Below are 16,959 nucleotides of genomic sequence, written 5' to 3'. Positions count from 1 at the left end.
TTTTTGCAAATGCTTGGGACTTTGATCTCATTGCATCAGACTAAATATCTAAAAAATTCAGCCAAATGCATGACTTCCTCCTTCTAAACTGGATGAAGACAGGATCATCACCACTGACCAGATTTTATAATGTGAACAAATGAAAATATCATACATCTTAATTTTTGAATGACCCCTGATCACAATGGTAGTAAAGCTCTGGCACAGGTAGCATTTATTTTTTTTAGACTGTGAGTGCCCTCTCCCCAGTTGGTGGCTCTGCAGTCATCACACTAATATTTGTTAGGAATAGTACACCTACAAGAAGAGGTGATGCCCTCCTAGGGTGATTTGGAGATGAGGAGCACAAAGTATAACTCTCTTTCTAATAAGCCAAGTCAATAAGAGTTTAGACCCTCCTCAAAGAAATACAGCCATAAATTTAAGGTAAAACATTTCCATTTGCCATAAGTAGTGAAAGATAAAAGTACTAATTGTTCATCAATCATTATTATTATTTTCAGTCACTAATAGCATGAATCCTGTGCATACTTCCTGGGGCCCCAAAAAACAGAAAAGATACTCCAGAACCCAGACCTTCTAATCACACGTGAGGCATAATCTGTTAATTCATACACAAAAGCATAAGAAAGTGAGCCAAAGGAAAATATTATATAGGTGCTAAAACTCTTTAAAGTATTTGACTTGGGCAAAAACATGGCCAAGTCAAGATAAGCTAGAAAAGTGTCCTCTCCAATGCTACCATGCAGAACTTGAAATCTGGTCACAGAGAATGAGATGTCAGTGTCTGCAAAAAAGAAAGGAAACCCTGGTTTCAGCTTTGCATGGTCGGTGTTAGCCCCTAGCCTTCTCTGTTTTGAAAGCCAACAAGCATTTCTTTTTGCTAAACCAACTGCCATTTACCACCTTAAAAGAGTAAACAAAATATCCTGCAGGAGCTTATGTGGGCTGGCTGGAGAGGTTGTGTTGAATGTGGGATCCATCTGATCTTTGAAGGTGACGTAAGAATAAGGTATTGGAAGAGACTGGAACACAGAAGTCAAGGACAGAAGTGGTTCTTAGCTGAAAAACTAAAAAGATCATTTATGACTCTTTTACTATTTCATTAAAGTTCTCAGCTTGGCGAAGAAGAAAGGGAATTAAAATCTTGGTCTCCAGAGAGAAGGCTTCAATGTTGAGAAAGAAAACATGTGGTAGCTCTGGTGCATATTTTGGTTAATCTTTCACCAAGGAGATAAGAAATAGCTCAAATCTGATAAACAGCTTGAGTTTCCAAGTACTTGACATCATTAGAATTCACAGCACAAGTCTACTCTTAAGTATAGTGTCAAAAAACCTAACCGAGGGGGAATTTTTAGTCTCGGCTGAGACATGGTTGACAACTGTTACTGTAAGCATGCCTGATGTGTTTACATTTCAGTAAAAGGTAACTCCCTCTGAGTCTGGAAAATGAGGAAAGCTATCAATAATGCTTCTTAACTGGTTGCAAGTTCACATCAGGTCAACGTGTCACTAATAATTCCTTCATCGAGAAGATTTAGGTTGCTTGGCCCAGAGTATTTATTTTATGCCATGAGTAATAGGCTTCTTGCCAACTCTCAGTGAGCCAGTTGAGGCAGCCTTCCGTGTGCTGACGGTATCTTTACCCCACATCAGTGGATTCCGTCAAAGACCACTATTCCACTGCCAAGCCAGGTCTACCTCCCCGGTGCAGCCTGCAACTGTGGGCTAGTGCACATCACCCCGAAGGCTACTGGCTGGCACTGAGAATTTTAAAGCATTTCTGAGTTTGTTTAATTTTTTTTAACATAAGGGAAAGTAGTTCAAAATAGTTGAAATATGAAAGCCTCACATACCACCCTTTGGAATATATATATATATATATATATATATATATATATATATATATTTTTTTTTTTTTTTTTTTTTAAACAAAGATGCATCTTTAGAAAGCAGGGAGCCTGGAGATTAGCTCCACTTTGGGAACACTTTCTTGCTTCACTGCAAGCCCTTGGCAAATGCTCATAAAAGGAATCAGACAGGCAGAAGCTTGTCACAAGGACCTTCGAAGACTGTAGCAGCCCACCATCCCCCCCCGACACACACACACTGCATGACTACTTTACTCAGCCTTCCAATTTGTTGCCTTTAGAGTGCATCATTTTCCCTTTCTTTATTCATGACGCTAGAGTGAATGCAAAGGTGAATAAGGGGCGAAATACTGTTGGAAAGCTTCTAAATTTATGAAGAAGAGATATAAAGTACAAAAGCAATTACAAGACAAGGTGGAATATCTAACGGAAGCAAAGAATGAGCACTGAAATGGTGAAGGGTTCACTTTGGATGGCGAAGAGGAAGTCAGGAAGAAGGAGGCACTCAGTGTAGAAAATGTAACTTCACACGCACTTGCACACGCGTGCACACACACACACACACAAATTCAATTTCTCTTATCTTTGCAGAGCAGTCTCCATTTTGCAAAGGTTTTTCGCATCTGACTCCCATCAGCCTTCCAACAAAGCCATGTGGGAGAAAGGTTTGGGACTAGTATTTGCATTTCACAGAAGCCGGGAATAAGAGCTCTACCTTCCAAATGGTGGCTATTAATTATTTTCTTCGTTAGCCAAAGTCTTTGTAGACCACCTGCTTTTATAGCATGTGGAAAACAGAATTCTAAGGGGGTTCCCCAGACCCCACCCCCTGGTGTGCACCCCTGCATCACCCCCCGGCCCCAAGGTGGCAGGACTGGGACCCTGATGGGGTGGTCGCTGCCTTCATCAGGTGGCAGGACTCCACTGGAGCAGGAGTGGGGTGCATGTCGACAGACCACCACGGGGCTGGGACCTGGGGGCAGCTCCGAGGAGCTGAGTGGGGCGGGCGACGTGTTGGAGAGGCCCAGTCCCACAGCTGCAGGGAGCCAGTTGTGCCAACAACCCGGGGAGCTTGCAGGAGGACCCCAGCAGCCCGGCTAGCACCTCGACCGCACCCCTGCATGACCCTGAGTGGAAACCCAGTGGCCCCGTGTCGGGACTTGGACCAAGAGAAACTGTGAGACAATGAGTGCTGGTTAAGGTCGCCAAATGTGTGATCATCTGTTATGTGACAACAGAAAACAAACACAGAGCACATTTTAAATTTTCTACCATCTCTCCCTTAAAAATTTCTTTGGCCTTTCCTTCACATCTGTTTTCTCCTTTTGCCTCTGTCCTAACTCTGTTTCTATTACATGGTTTAATAGTAATAAAGTGTCTAAATGACAAAAAGAAATGAAAGGTGGCTCCAGTTCAGCTCCTTTTCTAATTCATCCAAAGCCTCAAAACAGGTAGAAATAAAGGCGACCCCACACTGACTGCTGGTTCTGTAGAAAACAGAATTTCATCCTCACCCTAAACCCCTGCATTTCTCTATCGATGCACTCAAAGGATTCATCGCAGCAAATAATTGTACCCGACTGGCCTCATGGCCAGCACCAGAGAACAGGGTGAGGCTGAACCCGGAAACTGGAACTTCCTTCACTGAAGACATTCGACATCCAGTCCACGGCGGGGGAAGTGTGGGTTTCTCTATTTGCATCAGCAACCTGGAGATCATCACTCATCCCTCCCGGGGCTCGCTGGCTCCCCTCACCCTCCTGTCCTAGGCAGACTCCAGGCCTCTGGGGTGCATTCCTTTCTCTAGTTCATCCTAAGGTCTTTTTAGAGGGACAGGGATGGCGGCTCCCTTCCCAGGAGCCAAAGGCTAAGGGTTTGGACCATTCCAGAGATGGGAAAGGCGTCAACACAGGTAAAATTGGAACCAAACTGTGGAAGAAGTAACATATGGGACTGAGGCAAAACGCCCAGCAGCCAGAGGATCAATAACTCAGGTGCCTGGGGTTCCCACGGTGCTCCCCAAAGCGGCAGAAACAGCTCCCTCCGGGGGACAGCTCTGCCTGCCCCTTGCACGGGTGCAGCCGCACCTGCAAAGAGGATGCGATCTGGTCTGGGCTGTGTACCACGAGCACCTGGGATGGCTCTTGGGTGGCCCCACCTGTCCAGGGAAAACAGAACTACAATGAGGGCAGGTGCTCCAGGTGAGGAGTCCATGAGCAGAGACAGATGTCTCAGCTGCCAAGGCTGGGGCGGGGCATATGGCACCGACTGCGCCGCTCAGGGAAGTTCCTTCTGCCCCGTGGATGGAGCACCCTGTTCAGAAGACCAGGTGCGCGTGACTCCTTTGGGGCAGCTTTGTTCCAGGGGGAGTTTAGAAAGGGAGGTGAAGTATTCACAAATTAGCTCACAGTAACAGTTACAAAAGTTATAACTGATAACTGATGCCCATCTGGGTGACATTTGTCCTGGAACCCAAATAAATGGACAACATGAATCATAACCACACTGAGATGTTTCCTTTCCCCCGGATCCTCGCTGGTTCACGTAAGAGCCCCTTTAGCCCTGTTTACATCTTGCAAGCCACCTGGTAAACAGACCTCCTCTATAAGGTTAGAACATCAATGTGAGTGACATGTAGCCCCCTGGGCAGGACACTGGTGCGAAGGAAAACAAGAGACTAGGATTAGAAAGAGAACAAGCTGTCGCCAGAGACAAGGCCCGAGCAGGTGCTAACTGTGGAGAACCAGCCTGGGAGGAGGTCGAGGGGCCCAGGGCAGACACGAAAAGAAGGCAAGACCCACTGACTTCGTTCTCCAGGAGTCCCAGGGTCTTGACAAGACACTGTGTCTTGACAACCACTCCGTGGGCACAAAAGAAAGGGGCCACTCCTGAAATATTGTTCTTGAGCCAGGCAATCCAGCCCCTTGCCGGTCCCCGGGCCGTGCCTCTGTCCGTCACATTTCCTGTGGTTCCTACTCATTAGACCCTTTCTCTGACCTTCTCAGGAGCACAGGAGTCTTCAACCCCCACCAGAAGGTCTGGCGACGACATCCAAACCAGACCTCAGTGACTGTTTTCTCTCCCTCCCTGACCCACCAATTTTCCTCATGGTCCCCATTGGTCAGCACATACCATTTCTCTTAAAGGTTTTGATGGTGATTTATTACCAAGCAAATGACACCTTCTAGAACATCTATTACCATTGCCCATTTTTTTTTTCAGTCCAGTTGATTATACAGTCAAGTAACCCACCCCCACCCCCAGCATCTTTTATAAGAATTTCTGATATCAGGGTGTACAATGAACTTTTCAATCTAATTGTTGGTCTCCATAGAGGTCTCTGTTGTAGAATGCCTTCGAGATTCACCCAGATTTTTAAACGCTGATTTCCTTTCTCCTGTCAGCCATGCAGGTCAATTGAATACTAGGAACTTTCGAAGGGGAGAGGAGACATTTTTAAATTATTGTGTGTGGTGATCAGAGGCCGGGACAGAAGTGATACCAACCAGCTCTCCCACCCCTTGTTCTATGTGGGTACCAGGCTGTTTCTTGCATCCCTGGAAATGTGACCTTTACAATGGCTGCCCCATGCCCTGCAGCTCAGCTCACCTTTCCACTCGGAAGATGGGAGAGCAGCCACGTGCTGGATGGTGGCAGCGTGGGATGGAAGCGTGGAGCTGCAGCCCTCCCCCTACAGGCTCAGACCCCACAGCCCCCACCCAACCCGAGGGGCCACATCCGCCGAGAAACAACTATTCATTACTATTTGAAATGCCAGGAGCTCTCCACCCCCAGCCTGGAGGAGTCCATCCCAGAAGGACTCAGATTATTAAGAGACGAGGTAGTCTGTCATCAGGACAAAACAAAGAGTGATTTTCAACAGTTCACATCACATTGAAATCATAAATGTAGTGAGAAATCCCAAAGTAAAACACTAAAAGCATCCCAGAAAAAGAAGCTGAACTTTAAAAAGAATGAATTGTCTTCTGACATACACAGTGTGAGTAACTGACAGCCAAATTTTGTCCATTGCAAGAATTTGCACATCAAAATAGCTAGATAGAATTATCCCTGGTCATAAAGAATCACTGGAGTTTACTTCCCAGGAAAACTGCCTGGCTCATAGGATTCTCCCTTTATCTGAGCAAAATCTATATTGTAAATTTTATGATACATTTCTAGTTTTAATTGCACTTAGATTTTGTTTTATAGAAGAAATCATTCCTTTACTGCTCTGAATAATATAAAAAGAGTTCTTCAGTTATAATAGAAAATGGGCAGGCATGACAGGTTTTCATTTTAAGTAAGAAATAGCTCTCAAATGATTGATACAACAGATTACTGCCTCTGTTTCCTGAAAGATGCATCACATTCCAACGCCAAAGCTTTTTACACAAGCAATCTAGAAATGGACACACATTTCAAGTAACTTCTAGATTCAGAATGGAGAATTGGAAGGGCTAAAGGGGCTCTTACGTGAACTAGCAAGGATCTGGGGGAAAGGAAACACCTCAGTGTGGTTATGATTCATGTCGTCCATTTATTTGGGTTCCAGGACAAATGTCCCCCAGATGGGTGTCAGTTATCAGTTATAACTTTTATAATTGTTACTGTGAGCTAATTTGTGAATACTTCACCTCCCTTTCTAAATTCCCCCTGGAACAAAGCTGCCCCAAACAAAGGAGTCACTTTGAAATGGATTGAAATGGTTTAAAAACTTAAATAAGATTACTGAAAATAACTTTGAGTACACAAAATTTATTTGAATTCTAGATCATTACAATGATTTTATAGCTTACTAACCCATGATTCATTGCTTACCTGGAATGATTTTGAAATGTACTTGATTCAATCAGTTGCAGTCATAGGAAAGTAAAGTCTGCCCTACAATTGGAGATGTTGCAGTTTCTTAGCAGCTCTTTGTTACAATTATTTCCTGTATCATTAAATCTAGATGTCATGGAGGCATAAAACAAACAGGTATTAAGGAAATAGTTCTGAAGCGGAAAGTATGAAGAATATTTGGTAAAGAAACAATCGATCAGTGTCATGGAGCCTAAAAGCTAAGGGAATGATTTATTAAAATAATAATAATGGGAATGATTCTGGTGCATCCCTGATGAATTAACTGCTTCTGGGCTATAAGCAGCTATGCAACAGGACAAAATAAATGAATCAACTGTTTTTCCGGCATTTTCAGACAATAGGCAGCACAGGACTTGGAGAAGAGGAAAGACGCACAATCGCCTGGCTCTGTGCCCGGGAACCATTTCCCACCTGTGGTGGAGAGCCAGAGCCCAGGTAGCGCAGGAGCTGCCCTCTGCACATGCCATGGCCCGAGGCTGCTGGAAGAGCTAGATCTATGAGCAGGACACGGAGGGGGACGAAGCCACATGAGGGAGAGGGAAGGGAGACCTGGCCAAGAAGGCTTGGGGAGATTCCTTCTCATTTCTTGGCCAGAGGCTGGGCTGCCCAGGAAAGGGCAACACATTTCAAGGCTTACCAGAGATCCGCTTACACGGGTTAAGAGCGTGAAACAGATGTGAGCCGCTGAGCAACGCTAGGAGGCGATGAAGGTTTGGCTCAGCTGGAGTGAAGAGGTGTTGCTCAAACCCCGAGCGTCTGGATGGGATGCCAGGAAGGCTGTGCCTTAGGAGCAGGACTGTGCCCCAACTCCAGGGCCTAGAGTAAGGCCTACTAGGGCCCACCCAGCAGAGCCCCAAATGTCTACACCAAGACATAAGAACGGTTTAAAATCAATGATCTAGGTTTTCAGCTTATGAAGTTAGTAAAGGAAGCATGATTGAAAACAGGTAGGAGGAGGGAGATAGGAAGAACGGAAATCAATGAAAGAAATTATAAGGTAAGGGGGGTAAGCAATGAAAGTGAAAGGAGCTGAGGAAGGTGGTCTCCAAGATGGCCCCAGAACTCCCCTCCTCATCTTCACACCCTTGTCTAATCCCCTCTCCTCAAGTGTGGGCTGAGTCTAGTGTCTCACTTCCAACTAATAGAACACAGCAAGCGTGGGGACGTCACCTCCAAGATCAGGTTACACGAGGACTCTGGCTTTTGTCTTGCTCGCCCTCTCCTGCTCTCTCTTACCTGCTCAGTCTGATGGACACCTGCTGCCATTTTGTGAGCTGCTCTATGGAGAGGCCAACAGCCAGCAAGGAACCGAGTTCCTCAGTCCAGCAGCCCGTGAAGAAATGAATCCTGCCAACGACCGCGGGAGGGAGCGTCACTCATTCATGTGATACCACATGGCCGGCCAACCTTCCAAGTGCCGCCTTGTGAGAGAACCTTTAGTCAGAGGCACCCCAATTAGCTGTGGCCAGATTCCTGACCCACAGAACTGGGAGATAATAAATGTGTTGTTTTAAGCCACTAGATTTTGGGGTAATTTGTTATGTGGCAATAAATAACTAATATGAGGCAAACATTAAGGAAGATTAATAAAATGAAACATTGGCTCCTTGAAAATTTTAATGACAGTGATAAACAAATCCTGTCTTAGTTTGTCTGGGGCTGCTATAACAAATGCCACAGACTGGTGGACTTAAAACAGGAATTTATTGTCTCATCGTTTGGGAGACTAGATGTCCACAGCAAGGTATTTGTAGGGCTTGTTTTCTCCAGGAGTCTGTAGTGTTCTCGCAATCCTCCGTCACATGCTGCCATTATGCAAAATACCAGAAATGGATTGGTTTTTATAAAGGGGGTTTATTTGGTTACAAATTTATAGTCTGAAGGCCATGAGAATGTCCAAATTAAGGCATCAACATGAGTATACCTTCACCAAAGGAAGGCCAATGGTGTCTGAATCACCTCTGTTGTCTGGGAAGGCATGTGGCTGGCGTCTTCTTCATTTGCTCCTAGGTTGTGTTTCAAAATGGCTTTCTCCCAGGACATTTCTCTCTAGGCATCTTGAGGTGTTCTCTCAGTTTCTCCCAGGCAAACTCTGGAGTAGCAAAAGCCTACTTTCAGTGTCCATCATCAAAATGTCTCTCTTGGCTGCAGCCAACATCAGGGATCCACAACTCCAAGCACGTCTGAGCATCAGCTTCAGCAAAAGTCTGGGCCTGTGTGGCTCTCTTTTAAAATACTCCAGTGATTAAATCAAGACCCACGGTGAATGGGCAGGGCCACACCTCCATGGAAATAATCTAATCAAAGATATTACCCACAGCTGGGTGGGTCACATCTCCATGGAAACAACCTAATCCAAAGATTCCAACCAAATAAACACTAATACGTCTGCCCCCACAAGATTGCATCAAAGAACGTGGCATTTTGGGGGACATAATACATCCAAACTGGCACAATGGTGACCTCTCTCTCTCTCTCTCTCTCTTTCTCTCTCTGCTCTTCTGTTTCTGGCATCTACTGGCTTCTGGTTTCTACTGACTGGCTGCATCAGAATTTCCTCAGCTCATAAGGGCCCCATTCGTGAGGATGAAGGCCACCCCCATTCAGTTTGGCCACACCTTAACTAACAGAAGCTTCTCCCAGGGTCCTGTTAGCAAATGGGTTCATGACACAGGAAAACAGATTAAGACTTAAACATGTCTTTTGTGGATGATTCAATCCCAAAGCAAGACAAATCAAGGAAAAGAGAGAGAGAATGCAAATTACAGATATCAAGAATGGCAAAGATGATATCACCACAGATCCTAGAGATAGTAAAAGGATAGTGCAGGAATATTGGGAAAATTTAATGTAATTAATCCCACCACATACATGAAATGGTGTCATTACCTGAAATACACAACTTTCCAAAACTGACTAAGAAGAAATGGAAAATCTAAATAGTGTTATCTATGAAAGAAATGAAATTCCTAATTAGAAACCTTCCACAAAGAAAATTTCAGGCCAAGATGGCTTCAATGGTGAATTCTATCAAATATTTAAGGGCAAAATAACACCAAACTCTTAGAAAACTCTTAGAAAATACAGGGGAATGTAACATTTTGCAGCTAATTTTATGAGATCAACATAATCCTGTTAATAAAATCTAGAAAAGATATTGAAAGAAAGAAAATTACAGACTAATATCCTTCATGAAAACAGATGCAAAAATCCTCAACATCTTAGCATATAAATTTTAGCAGTGTACAACAAGTATAACACAACAGGATTATGCAAGATTTATCTCAGACATGCATTCAAAAATCAGTAAATTTAGCAAAGTAAAGGAGAAACTCTTATGTTCAATCTACTTGCAACTGCATGACTGAGTCTCGAAATCAGTAGTTTGAGATTGATTCGATTCAAGTAGGTTGAAAGAAGCTAGACCCTATATAATACGCACTGTATAATTCTATTCTTACAAAGTTTTCCTTTATAAAGTTAAAATGAAACTTTGATATTTATCGCCAGACAGTGGTGGGATTTGGGAGAAGAGTCAGGGTGAGGGTTAAGAAGGGGCATGACCCTTGAGGAGCCTGTGGAGAATGCGGGGGTATTGGCCTACCCCACCTCGATGGTTGCTGACATGACCACGGACATAGGGGACTGGTGGTTTGATGGGTTGAGCCCTCTACCATAAGTTTTACCCTTGGGAAGACGGTTGCTGCAAAGGAGAGGCCAGGCCTCCCTATGGTTGTGCCTAAGAGCCTCCTCCCGAATGCCTCTTTGTTGCTCAGATGTGGCCCTGTCTCTCTGGCTAAGCCAACTTGAAAGGTGAAATCACTGCCCGCCCCCCTACGTGGGATCAGACACCCAGGGGAGTGAATCTCCCTGGCAACGTGGAATATGACTCCCGGGGAGGAATGTAGACCCGGCATCGTGGGACGGAGAACATCTTCTTGACCAAAAGGGGGATGTGAAAGGAAATGAAATAAGCTTCAGTGGCAGAGAGATTCCAAAAGGAGCCGAGAGGTCACTCTGGTGGGCACTCTTACGCACGCTTTAGACAACCCTTTTTAGGTTCCAAAGAATTGGGGTAGCTGGTGGTGGATACCTGAAACTATCAAACTACAACCCAGAACCCATGAATCTCGAAGACAGTTGTATAAAAATGTAGCTTATGAGGGGTGACAATGGGATTGGGAAAGCTATAAGGACCACACTCTACTTTGTCTAGTTTATGGATGGATGAGTAGAAAAATAGGGGAAGGAAACAAACAGACAAAGGTACCCAGTGTTCTTTTTTACTTCAATTGCTCTTTTTCACTCTAATTATTATTCTTGTTATTTTTGTGTGTGTGCTAATGAAGGTGTCAGGGATTGATTTAGGTGATGAATGTACAACTATGTAATGGTACTGTAAACAATCGAAAGTACGATTTGTTTTGTATGACTGCGTGGTATGTGAATATATCTCAATAAAATGAAGATAAAAAAAAAAAAAAAAAAAGAAGGGGCATGAGTGGGAGCTTCTGGAATTCTGCTCTTCTTCTGTTTCTTGAACTGGGTACTTCCTACACAGGTGTTTGCAAATTGTGACAGTTCGTTAAGCCGCTCCTTAAGATTCGTGTGCTCTTATGCATGTACATTAAGCTTTAATAAAAAGTTTTTTTTTTTTTAAGTTACAGTTATTATTATTTTTGTCTGCATTTCATGGATTAGGACAATAAAAAGCCTGAAACAATTCCTTTAGCATGAAAAGTATAAGCAAACAACTCTCTGGGGATACATTAGGCTGGCACATACACAGGATGGCTTTTTATTTAAATTCTCCACAGCATCAATAGGCTGAAACGATTATCTGAAACAGCAAGATGCCTCGGAGAGTGCCCAGAGCAGGCTTGATCCATTCTGAGTGGCCATGGGGGCCCCTCCAATCCCAGTCCAGTTTAATGCTCTATTGATGTGGGGCAATGTCAGTGCAAAACAATACCGCACTTTCAGTAGAAAGAACAAGCACAAGGAGAAAGACAACTGGAAGGCAGATGGAAGAAGAAATGAGCCAACGAAAATTCATAAAATTCTCAATTTTCTGCCTAATTTTTTTAAAAAAAACAAAGATTATGTTTCTATTATGTCTGCAGCATACCAGGGTGATTTGATAGATTATGTCTACATTTTCTCTGCTCTTCAATTGTATCTTGCCGATGTAGTCTGGGCCATTGGCAATTCATGTCTTTAAAAATGTCTCATTAATGACTAAATGTGTCACTCTTGTTCTATGAACAATGCAGCTATTATTTGCAATTAGCCTGCTACCCCTGGTACCAAAAACTATTGTTTTATTATAAGCATTGTGGAGATGAAATAACAAGAGAGGGAGAAAAGAGTATGAGAGCCAAATTAAAAAAAAAAAAAAGAATGAAAACAGAAATTGGGCAGACAAGTGCTACTTATTCAGAAGTATTATCAAGATATCCGAGAGAGGTGGTTTAAGTCTGAATTTATCAATGGCTTGTGGAAATCATGTTCATTTTAAGACAACAGGTGTTAAAACAATGAGAAGTGGCCTCCCTTGCGTCTGGGTTACAAAAGCTACTTCAATGTTTTCAAAAAAACAGGATAAAAACAAAACAAAACAAAACAAAACAAAAACATCCTGCCTCTGGTTAGTTCCTTTTTATTTTTTTCTCATACTGGGCAGTTTTATTTATAGATAATAAAGGCAGCTTATAAGAAACACACACACACACACTTCACACTGACTTCCCAGTGGAAGTGATGTTTATTTGACGTAAAATGGCTTTGGTGTTTGCATAATCTATTATCTTTGGAACACCATCCGGAATGTAATGTTCAGATTGCTCATATCCCCTTTAAATTAGTTTACTAGCACATTCTCAAGAAAATCTATCAAATAAGACTCATTTCATTTCCAGGCCAAATATGCTCTGCTATATATTATTGTAACAGACTGGAGCAAAGCCAAGATCCATAACTGAACCTTTTTGCTGTTTGAGGATGTAAATGTCATCTGTTACAGGAGTTTAAAATGTTCATTGTTGTTAAGGCAACATCTATGTTATGAGCAGATCCTTGACATCTGGGATATTTCCCAAGATTTCTGTGAATCCCAAAACTGGGAACACTGCTACTGGAGATGTGGGTTTTGAGCAGACCCTAGACTCCCCAAGTAGCTGAGAGACCCGCTGTCACACAACAGCATGTGGGTTCAACTTTGTGCCAAGTGCTTCACATACATTATTCACTTACTCCTTCTAAGAGTCCTCTGAGGTAAGTAGAAATGTCCTCTACAAATTATAATATGTCATGGACCTTGGGGATTGCTCAGTAAGAGTCAAAACTGTGAATGTTAGATCTTGCAATTGGAACGCCAAAGGGTTGCCAATGTTTACTTTAATTATTATGAATTAAGGAAACCCACACTTATTCATTTTCAGTTGTATTGCAAATGTAACAACTTGGCATTTCATCAATTTGTTTTTGCGCAGACATAACATCAGATGTAGAACGTGGAATATTAAGAGCAAAGAGTTGACTATCTGACATTTTAAAAATAGAGTTCTTATATAGAATGACATTTTTTACATAGAAGGACCGAAATGTTTCTTACATCTAAGTTTAGAGAAGAACTTCAAATTCAATATTCACTTTTCACTTTTATCTATCTTGCCTTCACTACCTACAGAGCAGCAGGCCTACCTGAAGCACATGTTGGAAGTGAATCAAAGGTAATCGGAACCTTCCACCTCCTCTTCACTGTGCCTTCAAGGATCCATCACAGTCGTCACTGTTCTCAAACTCCAGTACCCACACTCATGGACGACTTTCTCAGCAGACTCATTACAAGACTAAGTACACTCCTCTTTGGAAAACTCATTCCTTTTACCACGGATTCAATGAGAAATACGAGGGAAATTGCCAACATGCAACAAGCACTGAGTTTTTAGAAAGTAATTCATGAACTAAATCTCCCAAAAATAAACCATGAGAGTCAGACAATCATCCAGATACTAAGTGGACAAGATCATACCATCCAGTTTTCTAGCATTTGGCAACTTAAAAACCATTAAAGGTGACTCATCACAACCCCTCACGTGACACAGGGTTTGTTCTTCTCATTGTATGGAAATAGACAGCTTCAGAAATGTTACCCAAATTGTTTAAATTCACGCTTTAGAAAGTGGAAGAATTGGGACCTGTTCTCTGAGAGTTCCAATTATCTACTATTCTATCCATAGTAATTAAAACTCCCAGTTTTTATTTTCAAATGAACTATGGGCTTATAATTTGACAGTTATGTTGTAACCTATTTTCAAGTGACAATAAAGTATTAAAGGAGAATAAGCAATATCCTGTGTTCCACAGATGAATAAGCATGATCCACAGACTCTGAGGGAGTTTTAGGAAATCTGTAATTGGGCTAAGGAAGGAAGTGACGCCCCAGGACACTGGGTAACTCCCTGCTGAGAGGGACACACGTGCTGTCTTCCTGGTGGGAATCTGGGGTGTTAGAGATTTATGAAAACCATGATCAGCTGCTTACTCCAACTGATTCATTAAAGTCCAAATTACATCAGTAACAATCTCAGGATGCATCTCTGTATGGGGCGAGAGCAAAGGTAGAGTAATGATTGGGATTTCTGGGAAAAAAGGCTGGTGAGTAGAAAGAGATGTCAGTGTAAATTAGATCATCGAAGAAGTTGATCCTAGACTATGGTTTAACAATTGAGTGCACTTGGCTAAGGAGTAGCTTATTCAAATTCTCAAATAAACCGCAATAGCTCTCCAGAGTAACCATACAATTTAGTCCAAACTTCTCTGCCTGCCATGGAGTACGTGGCCCTGGTTTATAATACAAGCCTGTTCCCAAGTCCAATCGAAATACCAACTGTCAAATGAGCATATCCCCATAGATCTCCTGTGTCTACATCTTTGCCCATGTTTTTTCCTTTGTCTGGAATGTTCTCCTTCTCTTCCCACAGGTCATGAGTCTTACTCATCCCTCACATAGCCAGCTCAAGTCCCACCTTCTGCATAACCCCTTCCAATTTTCCAAGGACAGAGTCATTCCTCTCTTTTCCGAAAGCCCAGAGGTCCTTACCCTGCACTCGGAGCATTTAACTTTCTCCTCTCTTTATCTCCCTACCCCTTGAAGGCAGAGTCCATTCATTTCAGAGTCATCTGTTGCATGGGGCTCAGAATTAAGCTTTGCATAGAATGATCATCAATAAATATTTGACCAAATGACTTAACATGTGTCAAGAGGACTGGGAAAATGAATTTTCCCAAAGACCTGGTGATCTGATTATGAGTTCTTCGCACCTTAAATGAAGTAAAGCATCATTTACATAGGACTGAAGACAATAACCATGGAAGAGATACTGATCAGTTTGGAGGGAATTGCTGAAAAGGTGAATCAGAATAATGACTTGAGCTTCAGATGCTTGGGAAGACAAAGAGTATGCTTAATAAACAAAGTAAACTTAGAATTTTCATGCAGGAAGAGAAATGGCCTTACTCACACCGCAGAGGCGGAGCAGGCTGGGTCTCTTGAATGGAATTCAGCAGCACAGAGAGAGATCAGGGAAGGTGGAGGCCGAGGGACCGGTCTAGGCTGCTGTCAGCCTTAAAGGGAGAAACTCCTTGGATCTGGCTGAATTATCATGGTGTACTGAAAGAAATTACAGCGGAGACCTGGAGGTATTGTGAGTGTCAGGCCACTCAAAAGGAAAAGAAGGCTAAATTCTGATCTAGTGGGCTTCATGTGGATCCCAGGAAAAATTCCAGAACAGGTCATCAAAGTGATTCGTGAGTTCTTTGAGAAGGGAATGGTGAGCACAAGTGTTATCATCTTTGATTCTTTAAAAGCAAGGCACACCAGACTAGCCTAATTTTAATTTACTATAGTAACTAGTCTAGCAGATAAGAACAAAGTCACAGACATAATAAAGGGCATTATTAATGATGCACTTCACAAAGTCCTTATCTCAGGGAATCATGGAGAACAAGCAGAAATGTGAGCCAGGTGATAGTGTGGCTAGGCATGTTTGTAACTTGTTGATTGACCATTCATACATAAATATTGATTAGCAGACTGATGCTAACTAGGACATATTTCTGCCATAGGGCTCTCTGGCTTTGCCACAGGGAAAATTTTTATGGACAACATAGATAGAATTTGACAACTGACATGCAACTAGATGGGATGTGAACACACTAAATGATAGAGGTGGCTCAGTAGTAGAAATTATGGGAAGATTTAGAGGTTTGGTTGACTGTGAGCATCACGTGAGACAACCATGTGGTGATGTGGCTGCCCAAGGGTCTAATGTGGCTTGGGTTTGCATCCACAGAGGTACGACGTGGAGACCCAAGGAAGTTCCCCTGTTGCTATTTAATGGAGTGACTGTCAGCCCCCAGCTAGGATGTTTGGTTAGTTTGGTGGTGAAGAGTACTAAAGAGAGGATGATGGCAAGTGGAGTTGAAAGCTTGTTATGTTGAAGAGCCTATGGATGTTCACCCTGTAATCAAGAAGACTTTGTGTGGGTGGAGGGATACATGGGATAAGAGGCCTGTGATGATTTGAAGATGTCTATACCCCATCATGTTCTTAATGGTAATCCAATCCTGTGGATGTAGACCTACTGTGGGTGGGAACTTTTGATTGGTTATTTCAGTTGAGGCTGCCCCAGGTGGGTCTTAATCCTCTTACTGGAGTCCTTTATAAGAGGATGAGAAAAAGAGAAAAAAAAATATACAGAAGCAAAGAGAAACACACAGAAGCTCAGAAAGAAAGTCATGGATGGGACAGCCAAAAGCTGAAAGTAACAAAGCCCAGAAGAGAAGGGAAAGACCAGCAGACATCACCATGTGCCTTGCCATGTGACAGAGGAGCCCAGGATTACTGGGAGCCCATCTTCAGGGAGAAAGCATTGCCTGTTGATGCCTTGATTTGGACATTTTCATGGCCTCAGAACTGCAAGCTTCTAAGTTAGAAAATCCCCATTGTTAAAGCCAGTCCATTTCTGGTATATTGCATTTCTTCAGCTTTAGCAAACTAAAACAATGTCTAAGAGACTGATCTTGGAGAAGAAACAAGGGACTAACTTGCTCCATTTTCCCTGGAAGCTCAATGGAAAAACAAAGAATGATTGTGAGAGTTGTCCAAAGCCACAACTGACCTTCTCAGGAAGATTCAGGCCTTACCTTTCATGGGCAG

Source organism: Choloepus didactylus, chromosome 9, assembly GCF_015220235.1.
Source record: "Choloepus didactylus isolate mChoDid1 chromosome 9, mChoDid1.pri, whole genome shotgun sequence".
In the NCBI taxonomy this organism is placed as follows: Eukaryota; Metazoa; Chordata; class Mammalia; order Pilosa; family Megalonychidae; genus Choloepus; species Choloepus didactylus.
The sequence above is the reverse complement of the archived record's forward strand: the minus strand, read 5'-3'. Positions refer to the sequence as shown.